We start from the raw sequence: 14,017 nt of genomic DNA, 5'->3' as shown, positions 1-14,017 counted from the left end.
CACATGTAAGACTGAATATTGGGATCTGGATACGGGAGTATATTCAAGTAGTGGGACACACGGATAAGTTTAAGTATCTAAGACATTAATTGCATATCTCGAAACAGTTGAAATCTGTGTGAAAATTTAAGAGGAAAAACATACTGACAATCTAGGTAAATTGTTTAGAACTTAAAATGAAATCAAGCTTAACGGTGTTTGATGATATGTCTCAGAAACTGATATGATCCTCTTGCACGAACTCACAAAAATATTGTCTGTAAATATTTCTTTTCTACATTTTCTCGTGTTTTTACATGTAGTGTTAGTTACTTTGCTTTTGAAAAATTCAAAAAGATTTTCGACAACTGGTGTTGAGAAGCTGATTTTCTAAGTTCAAAGTGCTGAACATGAAGAACAGGTTTGGGAAGAGTGTATTTGAGGTTGTTAAGTTTGCTTGAAAAGAGTCTGTAAAAGTTCCTGAATGCAAAATCATTTCTGTAGTTTACCATCATAGTTTCTAAATTGTTGAAAAGATTTAATCTTTGAAGAAACTTATGTTTGGGTAGAGAATTGTGCAGGTGAACATTTGCCAGGTAATGATCCTAAGAGAGAAAGGAGTCAAGTATCGATCTTGAACCTGATAGAAGGCTGTGCACGATCTGAGTATGAAGCTGTGAATTCCAGACTACGATCCCAGCAGTTTGAGAGGGGGAGTCTGAAGACAAAAGTTGAGGAAGCAGTTAGAGCTAGTACTGATCTTGAAAATTACAATCAAGAAAGAGAAGCTTGTTAGTGATGAAGATAGAGAACGAGGATTCTTGAAATAACAAATATTTCAGAAGATTGAAGACTGATAAAGACTGTAGATTGACAGTTGAGAAGACTCGAAGACTCCGTCAACATCTGAGGGGGAGTCTGTTGGTGCACTACATCTGTCGACTACATCTGTCGACTACATCTGTCGACTACATCTTACATCGAGCCTTAAAGTTGTATAGGCTAGACATGGCACGAAATCCTAGAAATATGTGTTTGTATAGGTTTCGCTTATAGGGCATTGTCTAGGTTTCGCTTGTTCGTCAGTATAGTGGTTTCGCTTGTATGACATCGATGTAGGTTCGCTTATACGTGCATGTACGTATAAGCGAAACCTGTCTATCTATATATAGGAGTCATTACAAGTGGAACTAAAACATAGTTTACGGTATTTTCTTCTGGTGAGCCACGAAGTGTTGCCGAAGTGCTGTCAGAACTTGTACTCGTGTTATTGATCAATACAACAGCAATATTAAAGTGAATGTGACTGAAATAGCAATAATCATTAGTTTCCGCCTCTTGATTTGGATAGGGATTCTTCTGATCGACTCAAACAGGGCCGAGACATGATCCTACAATTGGTATCAGAGCCAGGTTGAGGAGTTCTTGCCATTTCAGCTGCATTTCATCTATTTTTCTACGCCTTCTTCATATTTTAATTTTTTTCACGGTAAAACCAGCTCAAAATCTTACGGATTGTGCCTAATAGGATATAGACAAACCCTGGAAAGTTTGATGTTAAAATTCACATTAAAAATGGGTCAAAACTGCTCGTGAATAGCTTTCGCTTGAACGTACACTTGATAGTTTCGCTTCAAGATACAGGGTGTTTTCGCTTGGTTGGACAGTTAACTGAGGTTTCGCTTCAAATTGTCAGTATTTTCGTCTCAAGTACAGGTGGTTTCGCTCCAAACATCACCTGGTTCCACTTATCTGTACAAGTAAGTGGTTTCGCTTATCTGGTTCGCTTCTATGAACGTGATAGTTCCGCTTGAACAGACATAAGTAGTTTCGCTTGAAGTTACAATTGAGGTTCCGCTTTTCTGAACTTGAAGGTTTCGCTTGATTGAACAAGTTGTAGTTTTGCTTTACTGAACAGTTTCGCTTCAAGGGTTAATCTTGCCTAAACATTGGTAATTGGTGAACTTTGGACAATCGAACAATGGACACTGAATTTTATAACGCTTTTGCTAGCCCGATCTCAATGACTCAAAGTGCTTTGATTGAAAATGAAACTGGAACGTCTCAAAAGCCGCCTAAACTCATGGATATTGATGATTATAATGTGTGGTCTGAACGTTTTGGAAACTGGGTCGAGGCCTATCACTTAGATGCGTGGGAACACACTGAAGAGCCATATGAAAGACCCGCAAGAAACAACAAAGAGTTACCAATTCGGGAAATGAGTACTGAGGACAAAAAGAAATATCGAGATGAGAAACTCATGGTGAGTCTGCTTCAGCAAGCGATAAAAGAAGATATTTTGATCTTGCTTCAACATGATGGAACTGCTTACTCAATCTGGACAGAATTGGAAGCAAAGTTTATTGGAAGCGATGATATGCTCAAAAACAAAATGTCTCTCATGAAGAAAGAGTTTGATTTGTTTCGTGGTTTAAAGTCTGAAAACACCAAGCAAGTTATTGATAGATATTGTAACTTGGTGAGAAACATGACAAAACTTGGTATTAAGAAAGATACTGACGAATTGATTGAAAAACTTGCAGATGCGCTACCACATGAAACATGGGGAACGTTTCTGATGATGTTGAGATCCAACAGAAAAGATTACAAGAATATGACATTGGGAGATTTCATCATACACCTGGAAGCTCAAGAGATGGAGCAGAGGAAGATTGCCAGGATGAAGAATTATGATGGGGAACAGGATATCAGTTTGTACTACAAGGGTGGTGCTACTGGATCAACAAACCATTCTCCAAAGATAGAAACTGCTTTTAGTGTTAAAGATTCTTCAGAAAAGAAATCTTCCCAGGGATCCAGCAGCTCAAGATTTTCATCATTCGATCCAAACATTTCTGTAACAAAGAACGGAAGAAAACTTCAGTGCAATATTGTTCTTAGTATTGAAAATGATCAAGATTACACTGAAGAGATTGCTAAAAATCAAATGTCTTTGTTAGGAATGGTTCTTGAGTCTTATAGTAGTTTTGTTGCCGGAAAGATCGGTAATCCAATGCTCACGAACGAGGATTACGATCAAATTGATGCTGAGGAAATGGAATTAATGGACATAAAATGGTGCATGGCTAGCGTGATGAGACGAGCTGAAAAGTTTAAACAAATTACGGGAAGAGATGATTTCCGTGATGCAAATGTTTCAGCTTTAGGCTTTGATAAATCTAAAGTTACGTGTTTTCGTTGCAGGGAAAAGGGGCATTTCAAGAGGGAGTGCAAAAATCGTGAAGCTACTGGAGCCCAGAATCCTTTCGGTAACAACGATTATCACAAAAAGGCGATTTATCATCAAGTCACACCAACAACACAGCATCAGGCACAAACTGCTCATGGGAGAGATGTGATTGATAATTCAAAACGAGCATGTCTAAGCAAATATGAAAACTTTTCATGGGATAAATATATTCCAACAAACAGCAAAGTGTGTTTGGCAGAACAAGAAGATGAAAAGTTGGCTGAAGGTTTTTGTTGGGATGATTTTTGCCCAGATAAAGATCTCATGGCTAAAGAGATGTCCAAAAACACTTCAAATGCTTTCTTTGCTAATGCATATGATTTGAAATGTGCAGAAAGAAGCAGGAAAGTCATGGAAGCTGCTGAAGCAAGACGGAGAAAGCTCGAAGAAGAGGAAGAAGAGGAAGAGAGATTAAAAGCTGAAGCTGAAGCTGAGAGAAAAAGAAGAGCTGAATTTTTCCAACCAGACAGAAAAGTCAAGGAAGTTCCTGAATTTGAAATGAAAATTGATGCTGAACCTGTTGAAGTTCCAGAAAAATGCATGAACTGTGATTCTTTAATCAAGCAGAACAATGAGTTGCTGCATAACATAAACAGATTAAAAGAATCATATGATACCATGAACAGAGAAATCAACAAGATACCGATTCAAGTGGTGAACAAGCTGTGGCAATGAATACACTGAAGATAGCGTACCGGAGACAGCTTGATGATGCTAATTTTCATATTAAGAAGTGTGTAGATTTGGAGTTGGAGTTAGCAACACAAAAGATAAAACTAAGAAAGTGAAAAAGTTATTAGAAAGTTACTCATGTTCTTCTTTTGTTGTTGACAGGATTTATCCGGTTGTGGAAAATTTGAAGACGTTTGAAGAAGTGAAGACGTCTGATGAAAAGAAATTTGTGACAATAGACGAAGAAAAAGTGAAGACTTCTGGTAAGAAATCAAGTGTGGTCTACAATAGATGTCCGCCCCCGGTCAAAAATGGATATTCACCTCGAAATCCAAATTCCGAGAGAGTCGAAAAAGCAATAAACTTAGAATGGGAGTCTGGACCATCGGATAACTTGCCAGAAAATATTGATGTCACGTACACGTCATCCGACACTGATCATGAGTCAAAGTTGATAAAAAGTGTGGTCGATCAGGTGTTAGATAAAGATGACAGTGAGGAGTCAAACATGGAGTCCAAACCCGAGTTAAAGTCAGGATCCAATACGTCAAAGCCAACATTCAAAAAGGACAAACGGGTTTATGATAAAGAGTTTTTGATGTCAAAATCTAATTTGAATGATGAATCATTCAAAGTAGCATACACTTTGAAAGATTCTGACAAATTATATTCTGATGAGGCTTTTCCAATAAGAAGTGTCAGATTTGAAATGATTCAAAAGGTTTTCAAAATAACAGAAATTAATATTTCTGAAATAAAAGATTTAAATCTTATCGGAAAATCTAAACAATACACTTCAAGAGATCAACAAAGAATCAACAAGAAAATGGGTTACAATTGTGGTTATAGTTTCCAAAAGAAACCAAACCATAATCGTAATTTCAAAAAGAAAGGTCTTGGTTTTGTTTCACCGAAAAACTATAAAAATGAAAGAATGTATAAACCAAAAACTGTGTTTGTTTCAGGGAAAACGTCAGAGGCTGAAAAAGAACAATCATTCAGAAAGCAGACAAATTGGGAATTCCTTGCCAAGAAGCAAGAAGAACTGAAGAAGAATGAAGTTCCGAAGAAGATTGAAAAGAGAACATGTTTTCAGTGCAAGATTGCTGGTCATGTTGCTAGGGATTGTCCGAAAACATTCAAGCCAAAACAGGAAGTCTCTGGTAAAATGAAAGAAAAGGGTGTCGAGAAGACTGAACTGTCAACCCGGAAATTTACTGGCTTTGAAAATTCAACTTTTGAGAAAGGAGAATGTTCAAAGAGTGCTTCAAGAAGAAAAGATAATGTGCCAAATAAAAAATGGGTTGTGAAAGGTTCAGGTAATAGTTCTGGTGATGAATCTGATTCCACAAAATCAGAGGAGCCACGTGTTGAGAAAAAGGTTGAAAGAAAAGTTCCAACTATGAATGATGAAAATTTTCCACCATTGCGTGCTGAAAATTTTATGAAGAAAGTTGGAAAAGTTGAAATTTCAAATCAATTTTATTCTGACAAGAAGAAATTTGATGTTGAAAAAACTTTCAACGGAAATGTGAAACGTATCTTTGGACAAATGGTCAACGGTAAGGCCAAAAGTTATCAAAGATTTTTATGCTTCCAAAGGACGTGTTTACAAGTCTGTTGAAAGAAAAGATGAAGAAAATGTTGTTACACCCAAGGAAGGTCAGGCTTGGGTGGATATATTTTTCAAAGAATAAAAACTTGACTTACCGGAGATCCCAAGTTGGTAATCGTGGATCACGAATCGGCATCCTTCTTAATTTGTGTTTGAGTAATTGCAGGACTTGCCGGAACTCCCAGGTCTGTAAGCGAGGAGTAGGAATCGACACCTTGAGAATTCAACCAAAAGATGGTAATTGGTTGAAAAACAGGTTTGAAGATTTGTTGTGTATATCTACAAGAGGTTAATCAAGGTCATTAATTTGAACTTGAATTAACTATCATTCATAATATTGGCAAACAATGTGATGATTTGATCCGCATAACCTACAAGTGGTTGATAAACGAACTTATTTTCCGGAAAAACAATTCTGATTAAAACAAACTTAAGTGTTTTGAAATCATTATGGGAAAATAGTTTGTTGTGAGGGGGAGTTCTGATTGTTTAAGCCAAACGGATGGAGAATTGAGGCGACTCGATATCAGTTGTCATGTTCTGTATAGTTTTTTTTCAATTTCTTTAGATATATTTGAATTTTAGGGGGAGTAGAGAAATTTTTAGAAAATCCAAAAACATCAGAAAATTTGAAAAAGCCAAAAACATGATAAAACTGAAAAATGAGTTTTTGTTGCATAAAAGAGGAAATGATAGTACATCAGTGGACTATCACGACACGCTAAAGAAATGTAAAGTCAAAATGTGATAAACAATCTTACTGTGGATGTGTCAGTAGGTTTTCGCACATTTAGTAAGCTGTAACGAGATATAAACCTAAAATCAAACTTGCTTATTCTGTGGGTTAACAAAACTGCTTGGATATATAGGTAACCCCTGAAATCTTGTTTGAAAGGTCCCTTATTTTGAGATACTAGGTCTTTATGCTCAGTGGTATCTGGGGTATTATCCCGGGACTTCTGCTGTATGGAAATACTGACCTAGTCCCCGGATAATACTTTCCGCAAAAAGCTTTGAAATATAAGCTCGCCCTCAGCATGCTGATGAAACAATAAAATTGATAGTCGCTGCTGTTGTAATTAAAAGATCCTCTAAAGGGGACCCACCAAAAGTCGAAGCCGTCATCTCTCTTCGTACACGGAAGTATCGACCTGAGCTCTCACGGCCCTCGCACATAACCCCTTTACAGATGTCAACTGTGGTATACTCACCTGTAAGACTGAATATTGGGATCTGGATACGGGAGTATATTCAAGTAGTGGGACACACGGATAAGTTTAAGTATCTAAGACATTAATTGCATATCTCGAAACAGTTGAAATCTGTGTGAAAATTTAAGAGGAAAAACATACTGACAATCTAGGTAAATTGTTTAGAACTTAAAATGAAATCAAGCTTAACGGTGTTTGATGATATGTCTCAGAAACTGATATGATCCTCTTGCACGAACTCACAAAAATATTGTCTGTAAATATTTCTTTTCTACATTTTCTCGTGTTTTTACATGTAGTGTTAGTTACTTTGCTTTTGAAAAATTCAAAAAGATTTTCGACAACTGGTGTTGAGAAGCTGATTTTCTAAGTTCAAAGTGCTGAACATGAAGAACAGGTTTGGGAAGAGTGTATTTGAGGTTGTTAAGTTTGCTTGAAAAGAGTCTGTAAAAGTTCCTGAATGCAAAATCATTTCTGTAGTTTACCATCATAGTTTCTAAATTGTTGAAAAGATTTAATCTTTGAAGAAACTTATGTTTGGGTAGAGAATTGTGCAGGTGAACATTTGCCAGGTAATGATCCTAAGAGAGAAAGGCGTCAAGTATCGATCTTGAACCTGATAGAAGGTTGTGCACGATCTGAGTATGAAGCTGTGAATTCCAGACTACGATCCCAGCAGTTTGAGAGGGGGAGTCTGAAGACAAAAGTTGAGGAAGCAGTTAGAGCTAGTACTGATCTTGAAAATTACAATCAAGAAAGAGAAGCTTGTTAGTGATGAAGATAGAGAACGAGGATTCTTGCAATAATAAATATTTCAGAAGATTGAAGACTGATAAAGACTGTAGATTGACAGTTGAGAAGACTCGAAGACTCCGTCAACATCTGAGGGGGAGTCTGTTGGTACACTACGTCTGTCGACTACATCTGTCGACTACATCTTACATCGAGTCTTAAAGTTGTATAGGCTAGACATGGCACGAAATCCTAGAAATATGTGTTTGTATAGGTTTCGCTTATAGGGCATTGTCTAGGTTTCGCTTGTTTGTGAGTATAGTGGTTTCGCTTGTATGACATTGATGTAGGTTCGCTTATACGTGCATGTACGTATAAGCAAAACCTGTCTATCTATATATAGGAGTCATTACAAGTAGAACTAAAACATAGTTTACGGTGTTTTCTTCCGGTGAGCCACGAAGTGCTGCCGAAGTGCTGTCAGAACGTGTACTCGTGTTATTGATTAATACAACAGCAATATTAAAGTGAATGTGACTGAAATAGCACCAAATCATTAGTTTCCGCCTCTTGATTTGGATAGGGATTCTTCTGATCGACTCAAACAGGGCCGAGACACGATCCTACACCACCCTCAGTGCCATTGAAAGGGATGGGCTTGCAATCCATGAAGGTCTTGAAAGTACAAACACGTGGTTGCACAGGCGCATGCTGGCCTGTTGTGAGAAGTGAAGCGAAATAGGTTTAGGGTGAAAAGACGATGCGGGGGTAGGATCTAAACATCCTAGAATGACGAGTTTACCTCCAGGGTGAGCTGCGAAACCTGCAGCCACCGTGTTGATCAGGTTAGTGAAATGAGCCTGAGTCATGTTAATGTTTCCTCTTCCGCGTCCACTCATTGTCTTCATAACCAGAAAACATAGTATGAGTGTGATGTCATATTGTAGCGAGAATGAGATAGAAGAGGGAGGTGTATCTATCTAACTAGGCACACTAGTACGTATAGGAGAACAGAAAGCATAAAGTAAGCAAGCAAGTAAACACTAGTCCGAGCTATGAGGTCTAATGTGTTGAGTCTTGCACTTGGAGTGTAGTGTTGTCGTGAGTCACGTGTTATAGTCTGGTTTTTCTCAAAAAGATTCCCTTTTTTTTTAAAACCAAGTTCACTATAACCAATGGCTCTGATACCAATCTGTCACACCCCCAAAATCCACATGCGGAGTACCACCGCTTGGAGGCGTGACTGACCAGGATCCAGCCACCAATTATACTGAGCAATTTAACTAATAAAATAAGTAATACTCACCAACCACAAGGTTAGCAAATATCATAGTCAAGTTCAAAAGTTTTAAGTTCAAATAGTAACATAAGTAGCAGAAGCGTAGACAAAACAGTTTAAAACAATGTTCATGGTTCAAGTTTATTTGGAACCCAACACATGGGTTAGACGACCACTACACATCCACAAACTACAAGCTCCTGAGTCACGGGGTACCTGCAAAGCATGCAGTAGGGTATCAACATAATGTTGGCGAGTCCACGAGTTGTCCAGTTTTTAATTACCAAAAACTTGTTTCACTAGTTAATTTATCCGTTTATACATGCCATGGGGAGCTACCCCATAAGTAAGCGACTAAACTATTTTTCCAATACCGAATACTAATTAACCCCACGTTTCCGTAGTGCCCCGTTTGCCAATGTTCTATCATCATTGACGGTTGTCAGAGTCTACTAGTTCACGCCCGTTCCCAGTAACAAGGGTCGGTGTGAGGCTGGTTAGACCTAAATAGCGCTATCAACTAATAACCCGTTCGCCAGACCCTGACGACTAATCGGTATAATGTAGTAGGGACTTAAGTGATAGAGTTTCGTTTAGTGTTGCTTGTTGCATTCCACATAAACCGTAATTAACCAAGAGTTCCCAGTAACAAGGGAAGAAAACTAAGTTTGTTCCCAGTAACAAGGGAAGAAAAGTAAGTTTGTATCCCTCAAACCGGGATAGTGCTATTTTCAGTTCCGTTTCCCAATCCACTGGGAATGCATGCTTTAAGTTGTGAACTCACCTTGGGTTGCTCGGCAGATTAGCTTACTTGGTCAAGCTTGCTGGTCACCACGTCCTAACATGGTTACCAGTATAGGTCAGGTTTGGGGTACAAGTAATCACGTATATCGTACTTGTATCTAACACATAGAATGCATGTAGTTATCATTGAGTTATTGGGCCTGCTCTAATAATTACGCGGTTAAACAGCAACAGTTAACACATAGTCCAGTTAAACACATAGTCCAAGCATAACACATTGTGGCCCAATAACCAAGGTAGGCAGCCCAGTCGAGACAAGGTGGTCTCGACTCGAGAACACGCGGTCTCGAGTCGCAACCAGGAGATCTCGAGTTATGAACGTCTGGTCTCGAGTGGTGCTGGCATGAATCGCAACCTCAGGGGTCTCGAGTCCAGTCTCGAGTCGAGATCATGAAGTCTCAAGTCGAGACCTTGCCGGTCTCGAGTCCTTGAAGTATGTCTCGAGTTGTCACGTGTTGGTCTCGAGTCGCAACCGGGGGTCTCGACTCGCAACCACGGATACGTGCACATGAAGTTCTTCTAGAACCTGTCCAAATGGTACTATCCAATAGAATTGCAATTTCATGTAATTGTGTACTATCCAATCAAATATCACAAACATGTTTCCAATTTCCTACACTAATCAAAACGGATCAAAACAATCAAATTTCAAATGTTTTTCTTAAGCATATTCATACAGTTCATCCTATATCCAAATTGTTCTTCATCCGGGTTTACATTATCCTAACAAAACAACTCTATCAACAATCATTTGACAACATTCATATCAACAATCTCAGCCCATGTTCATAGTACCACATCATCATTGAGAATCATGTCATATTTTCATTCATATATCCAAAACGTAACACATTATCATGAAATCACTCACAACTAGCACCGAAACAGGTTTGCATCCAACACACAATTATTCGTATTATTCAAGAAGCACATTTGTAATCATTTGAACTATTTATAAATAGACCACTTAACACTTGTTGTTTTTAAACGGTTGGAGGCACTAACCGGATGGTGTCCGAATACAAGAGTGTGTGAAAAAAAACAGTTGAGAGAAAGCTCCCGAGTGATGAACACTAGCTAGATTCCAAGCTCCAAGCTGCCACTTAGTGGATCTGAAAGGATGGAGGGGGTTGATTAGTGAAGTTTTAGGGCTTTCTAGAGAGAGAAAGCTAGGAGGAGTGAGAGGGTGTGAGAGTGAGGGAATATTTGAGAGTTTGGGAGAATGATTGTTGTTCCAAAAGGGGTAAGTTGGCTAATGCAAGGATTTTATACTCTCCCGAGTAAGTGCACCCTAAGTCTCGAGTCGGGTGGTCTCGAGTGGTCTCGAGTCGGGTTCTGTCACACCCTGGCTTTGCGGAAGCGTGGTTAATTTGGTGTGACTTCTTAATACCATAGCTTAATCATAACAAAGCTATATGAATTAAAAATATGCAAGATCATCCATTAAAATAAAAATATCAAAACATTGTCTTAACGGGTTAACACCCTATCAACCACAAACTTGTCCCACAAACATTACAACTCTAAACATAACATAACATAAGATAACATGATTCGAGGACTGTGACTTGTCCAGGAAAGAGTCACATTCCCCAAACCCTGGATGACCTCGGTGACTAATGCAGCGGAAAACATGCCATACCGTGCCAGATCTTTAATTCCCTGAAATACATGTAAGTTGAAAAATCAACAATAATGTTGAGCGAGTTCATGCGAAAGTGAGTAAATAAACCTTTGTATTTATCAAAAACCCTGGTATGTAGCAAATAAGGAAAAAGAGATCACCAATGGTTTGCAAGGCCATTGATATGTGTGAAATGCAAGTAGGAAGGCTCAAACCTAGCAAATTTATGCGTCGGGAACAAAGTCATCCCAAGGTCCGTTATGCTGGACCTGGGACTGGGCTCGCTACACCCAAATAGATCTACCGCTCCTGCCCCTCGGTCCTACCCTGAGGATTAATGATTCCGCCTACCCATTCACATGATCTAAAAGTAACCCTCCTTACGCTAACCATACCATGTATAAAGTAATCATAACCATTGTAACATGTATTTCACCCCCGCAGTTTAGAAAACTGAAAACAGTTAAGAGAAAAGGGGGACATGAACTCACAGTCAGTGCATCGCTATACCAAGTACTCCGAATGTCAGGCAGCTGTGCAACGACCTACATGTGCTAATTCTATTAGACGGATGGCCGTGCCTTAGCTTTATAGTTTAAGTTTTGGGAAACAGTTAGACAACCGTTCCTTGTATATACTTGGTAATTAATTTCCTTCCCAAGGATGGGGGATTTAATACATGTGTATTCGTATCATCTCATTAAGTCCCACTTAATATATTTTTACTTCTTATTCCAAAATATAAATATTTTTCTCAAAAATATTATATTTTCTCTTCACTTATTACTTTCCAAAATAATACGTTGACAAAATACGCGTTCATGAGTATTTCCGTATAAAGCGTAAGTTACGTTTTAACGATTAAGTGGTAATAATAATTACCGGTGTAACTTATATGTTCGTCGTGTTAGCGTTTGTATTATTTTGGGTTCGTCAACGTTTGTAAATATTATTTTTACTCTAAAAATAATATTTATATATTTTCACAAAATAATCATAAACAGTGTGGTGAAAAATATATTTATCGAATAAATATTTATCATGTTTAGTTTTTGTGAAAATCCCACCTCCGATTATTTAATAAATAAAGTCATGGCGAAATATATTTTGAAAACATCTCAAAATAGTTTAACACTTGTAAATAATTCTAAGTGTTATATTTTTAGAAAAATTTCGCCAGAGTTTCCCCTGTAACTGGAGGTGGCCACGCTTTCAAGCGTATCATTTTCTTTTACAAAATCATTTCAACACTTCTTTAAATCAACCAATCAATTTCCGACACATCAAACTAGTTTCAACACACCAAACTTGCCGACTAGTATGTAAATCGCATTATTACATGAACTTGTATTTTTTCCGAAAACTATAGTGTAGATCTCCTTATATTTGGTGGATCTATGTGTAAAATAGTTTAATCTTGTAAAAAACCCCATTTTTAGAATAAATCATTCTCTACAACTTCCCGTCATCTTTTATAAAAATTGTTACTTTGTCGGATCTTTCGTTTCACAAGTGTTTATACACTTGTAGTTTGTAAAAATCATATTTGTTAGTGTGTCATCCGATTTTTATAAAACATGATTTTCTCGACACTTGGTTCTACGAATATACCACTTGTACATGCGTAGATCCGCTAGTTTTAAATACTATTTTACAAGTCAAAATACTTTTACACAAGTTCATGTCTTCCGTGTGGTAGAGTTTCACCTTTTAACCCTTGTACCGATAGAAACAAGCTTATGTCAAGATCTATGATCTTAACAAAGTCGGGTTAAACGATGATCAGAGCCACCACAACGTAGATCGGGCCTCAATAATCAACATATTCAAACACTACAACTTTTACACAAGTTATGAACTTTTATCCAACAAAATTCAAGTTTTTGTAAACTTTAAAGATTCAAAAGATGGGTTTCCGCATTTTAACCGTTATAATTCATATTAACCACTTTAGATATGTTCGAGAGTGAGTTTTAAACATTATACCTCTAGCTCGGGGCTAGGGAAGAATCTAGGCGAAAAGGTGGTGGATAAAAGCAAAGTAGAAAGGTCCTTCCGCTTCCGTTTGCTCCAAGACTCCCATATGTGACCCGTGAAGCTTGTATATACTTGGAATGGAGAGATCAAGATCGAACAATGGGTGTGTAGGTGGTGGGGGTTTCGGCCGAGAGAGAGGAGAGCAAGAGAGAAAGAGTTGTGTTGAGTGATTAAGTGTGTGTAATCTCATGTGTTATGTGAAGGTATTTATAGACAAAATCATGTTCTTGATCCATTGGTTCCTATGTCACCTTGATATCCAACATAAATCAATTTAATAATCAAAATTGTACTCTCTTGGTTACATGGGGATAGAACCGGCCCAAGGGGGGGGGTCCTATGGTTCGATTTCAAATGTGTAGTTAGGACTTAGTTACGTTAAGTAGGTTAACTTTAGGGGTTAACTCCGTTAGTTGTATGATACGTTATAAAGCGGGTGTTAGGGTAATCAGGGACCCTAACTGGCTCAGAAAAAGGCCAATAATATTTCTGGCAATATTTTTATGTTCCGGGTATAGTCCGGTTGTTCGGTTGGATAGTAATCCGTTAAAGTGCTTAAGTAATCTTTTAAGCGTCGTAAATGATATTTTTAGTGACACATCTTATTTCCAAAAGTGTCAGGAATACTTCCTCATGTTTTGGCACTTTATTAGTTAGCTAGAAGCTGGCATGTTAAGCAAAGTGCTGTGTTTTGTGCTTAGAGTACGTTTTAGGCACATCCAATCATTATATCTTATTCCTAGAGACGCAGTTATACAACCCTTGTATCCCTACACACACTATGGGTGTAGTAAAATATTTCTGGCTCATA

The sequence above is a fragment of the Helianthus annuus genome, chromosome 14 (genome assembly GCF_002127325.2).
Source record: "Helianthus annuus cultivar XRQ/B chromosome 14, HanXRQr2.0-SUNRISE, whole genome shotgun sequence".
NCBI classification, from domain to species: Eukaryota; Viridiplantae; Streptophyta; class Magnoliopsida; order Asterales; family Asteraceae; genus Helianthus; species Helianthus annuus.
This window is presented reverse-complemented; position numbering follows the sequence as displayed.